This window comes from Trichogramma pretiosum, unplaced genomic scaffold (assembly GCF_000599845.2).
Source record: "Trichogramma pretiosum strain Unisexual culture from Peru unplaced genomic scaffold, Tpre_2.0 scaffold78, whole genome shotgun sequence".
Lineage (NCBI taxonomy): Eukaryota > Metazoa > Arthropoda > Insecta > Hymenoptera > Trichogrammatidae > Trichogramma > Trichogramma pretiosum.
Genome location: NW_019641605.1, coordinates 511,675 through 516,121, shown reverse-complemented (window position 1 = coordinate 516,121; position 4,447 = coordinate 511,675). Strand labels below are relative to the sequence as shown.

The following is a 4,447-nucleotide window of genomic DNA, read 5'->3' as shown; positions in this document are numbered from 1 at the left end:
TCCTTCTGTTGATAAAAAGTTTAACTCATCGACTAATTTTTCAAAATATCTGCATGATTAGAATTTTTTGTCATCTACATAACAGAGTGAAGTGAAGAATATAGATTCGAGACGCGATGCTATTTCAGGTGGAAGACAAGCAAGTGAGGAATAAACTGCACCAAATTTATTGACTCCTGCATGACTGTCAAGTGGGTTCCCTACTTCGATATCATCATAGTATATATAAAGTGGTAAAACGAATTCCTTTTTGAAAAATGGCTCATATACTTTTTTCCACAAGCTTGCTTGCATGGGATTCCTTATAAATGTGTTTTCCTTTCTTAATTCGATTATATAATCACGAATATTTTCAATCATTCCGGGTATTTCTAAAAATAATTTTAAACTCACGCGCAACAGCATCCAGAGATAAAAATCAGCGCGAGAAAAATATAGCTAAACTCAGTATTCGATACGATAATAGAATTTTATAAAAACGAAGATCATACGTAAATTTTACTAGGAGAAAACGATTGTGTTCGAATAAAGAATGATGTTGACGAATATGTATATAAACAAAACCACCTTGTATTATGTGGATCGAAGGAATTGTATAAACTATTTCAAGATTGTCATCCCGAAAGAAAAGTTGGATTTTCCACATTCACCAAACTCCGGCCGAAATAATGCTTTCTCACTGAGAGCAGCTTAACACATTCAGTATATGTTTGTCCAATTTACCAGAGTGTAAAAGTATCCATTACAGATAAAATGATAAAAAATTAATGATGTCAATAAAGAATAAAATACTCTATTAATTAACTATATAATTTCATAGGCTGCTTAAAAACTTTAAAAGATGAATATGTGCCTACTTTCACCACTCCTATAAATTATATTTTATGTAATAATAACGATATCAGAACCAATGCTATGAAATCTGCTCGTTATTTTGGTACGTGTAAAAAATGCCCTAGCATTAAAAAATTAGAAGAATATTTGAAAATTCTACGCGTTAAAATAAATTGAACACTTGCGACCCCGTCGTGGCTTTGCCCATGTTCGATTTTTAGGCGTATAGGAAGAATGTGAAGATGCATTAGCATAAAGAGAATTTAGACATTTCTGTTTAATGTGTATAGGGGCATTTTTATTTATGTGAGTGCGTGTGGGTATACAATATTTTTAGTTCTGCCTGTTGGCGCGTACATAAATAAATTTGATGGTTTACCAACTCGTGAACAGGCCACGTAAAGTTGTCCGTGTAAAAACAAGGAATTTATAAGTCAAGTCCGCACACTTGCAATGATTGGCCTTGTGCTTTGTTTATGGTCATTGCAAAAGCAAGGCGCACGGGAAACTGGAGGTGTTTAAACTCGAAAGGCATATCAGTTGGGATCATTGGAATACGTGGCAGAAGAACATCCGTAACCTTGAATTTTCCATTTAAAATAGTAGCTTCGATGATATTTTTTATAAGTTTTTTAACTAAAAGTCTTGTACCATTACATAGTTGAGGTGGATTAATGTTTCTAAGGAGAATTATAGGAACGCCCATTTTTAATGTTAATTATGTGGAGGCATTTCAGGTAGATCGATTGAATTCAAGAATTCAGTTGGATAATCAACTATTTCGTCTTGATTAATTACTGTGTCAATAGATTTATAAGATGTTGATTCGCCTTGTATTTCTTGGAGTATGTTGTAATGATTGTGTTAAACACAGTGCGTTGTTCTGTTACCAATTTCGGAAGATTTGTTTGAATGTAAATGTTTAATTCGTGAACGTTATACTGCGATTCACGTTGCACATCGCCTTCATAAGTTTCAACCGCAGATCGAATCGGTGCACATAGTCCCAGTTGAATTAATGTTTTATTGGCGATGGCTAAACAAATATCCTCAATCAAAATGAGTGTTTCGTTGAATATTGATGTTTCAAATTGTGCGTCTTGAAGCGGTCCAGAATGTCTTCGCTCATGATATTTTTATAATTTTCCCAAAGATTTTTAGGATTAGAAGGAAAACACGTCGTTAATATTATAGAGAATAACATTCTTATTTGACATTGGTGGTCGATATTTGATGCATTAGAGAGTGTAGTATCCCAATGTGCATCGTTTTCAAGAAGATGTAACTTGCAGCAAGCATCTCGATAGGTTTCACATACTTGACCATTCACACTTCTTATATATTGAAAAGATGTTGGACCTCGTACATGAACTAATAATAATCTCGAATAAAAACATTCTTGATTGTTGGAATGAACTGTGTACATACGACCTAATGCGTCGGATAAATATAAATTTAGGTGTACTTGAACTGGTTGAAATTTTTTAAAGATTTGTCCCATGTATAGAATTTTGGTACTTCAGAAAAAATTAGTCTCCTTGTATATGAATTATGTTGACACGATAAAAAAAACGCTGTTAATGTAGTTCTTGGGGTTGAAAGTGCTCTTGCTCTTACGTTTTCCGTTGTGAAATACACACGCTCCATTTTCAAGATGTATTGCTAAATGAAGAACTGTAGGGTAACGTTCGTGGATCGGAAACGCCAAAATACGCCAAGCAGCTTCGTTACTGCTAATGTAGCGTCCTAATTTATAGCGATCAATTCCAACAGTTTGCGTATTTGCATCTTTAATTCCAAATACTGCCATGTCGCTACCTTTGTTCACATACTTGCACATGTATTTAATAAATTATACTGAACAACAATACTCAACGTTAATGTGCGCTTTAAAAGTTTTTGAAATCAATGGAGAATATGGTACAATCCAACGGTTATCAACTTCAAAATCAAAGTTCTTTACTTGGACAGTAATCGATTTTCCTTCATCGTTTCCTGGACGTGGACATTCATCGTTTCCTGTTATAGTGCCAGTCTTTTGGATAGCGTTTCGTGCATTTTCCATCTTTCATGCAAGGAGAATCATTGTCAATTGTACCACATGGGCCATGAACCATGTTCTTGCTTATAACTTCGAATAACCCCGGATCAATGTTGCTATCTGGTATTTCGGTTGATATAATTTCATCTATTTGGTCGTGATTAGGTTGGGAGTGATTTTCTGAACATACCAAAGTAAAATGTGTGCGCGAGGTAATCCTCTTTTCTGCCATTCAATAGAATACATCCAACAGCGAGTTTCTCCAAAAATATAAAATTTGACAATGAAGTCCATGAGAGATTTTAATTTTTGTCTAAAAACTCGTTCGATATTGTCATGACGATCTGAAGAAGATTGTCTGTCGAACAGAAGCTCTCTAATTTCTTCCCACGTAGGATTGCACGTAAATGTCACAAACAAATCTGGACGACCGTATGCACGAACGTAAGTCATTGCATCCTGGGCATATTCATGCATATGGCAAGGACTTTTCGTGAAGGTAGCTGACAGTATGACTGCTTTTCCTATTGCACGAAGATTTCCGTCATTTATAATAGCATCACGTAAATGAATGTAATTCTCGGTGCGTAATTTTTTTTGGTTCAATCTAATGTACAGAAGTCGTTCAGTCTCGATTTTTGCATACATATCTACCAGGTATTAGTGAAATAGTAGACGACATTTGAGGATGTGATTACATGCACCTTGACGAATCACCAATCGGTATGCATAATTGTTCATAGCGCTGACTTTTTTGACGTCCTTTTCTGGTTTTTTTGGCTCAACCATTTTTATATTGAAGTGATATCCATCTTCTCCTCGCCAAAATAAAATTGGATATTGCAAAGCGATGAGTTTCTGAAAATCGCTGAATAGTACCATTTCTGCGACGAATAACTATATCACGGGAATTGCAATTTTCACCGACAATAAGTATTGCAACTTCATTTATGGTTGGAGCGTTGTATCTTCGTTCATGTACACCGGCTGGTGTTTTGTCAGCTTCAATAACAATAGCGAAATCGTCTGATGGCATTTGCTCGAGAGCTGACCTGAATAGCCGAACTAATGCATTATGTTGATCAAAAAAACTCTGCAACGTAGAAACTATCTCACGATCAGCATGGATATTGAAACGACAACGTTGATTAATTTGTTCGATAGTTTTCCTTATAAAATAAATCTGTAAAAATTTATGGTTGACATTTGGCATTGGAAGAAACAACCCAGAATAATGATAAATTTGTCTTTGGATTTTGAAGGTTGGTATATAGTTTTCGCGTATTATTTGTGTAGTTCCGAAAAAAGTCATTTGGACGCATGAATTGTATTTGCATATATTTGCAAAGAATTGTTTCGATTGTCTTGTAGTACCCGATACTAATCTCGATAATGGCTCTGGTGGTGATACTAATTCTGGTAATTGGACTTTTACACCAACGCAGCACATTCCTAGAGCTTCATTTTTAAATTTTAAAGCATGACAAAATTCACACTGCTTATCCATTTTGCCCAAGTCCACATTTTTATGTAAACTGCATTCTATACTAGGATCATAGTGAAATGCAACAA

The 4,447-nt window shown here is 34.9% G+C and overlaps 1 pseudogene; it reads right to left on the bottom strand.

Annotated features, from left to right (window-relative positions):
- Positions 1 to 1,261: 1,261 nt before the first annotated feature.
- Positions 1,262 to 2,644, bottom strand: LOC111693560 (annotated as a pseudogene).
- Between the last annotated feature and the right edge of the window lie 1,803 nt (positions 2,645 to 4,447).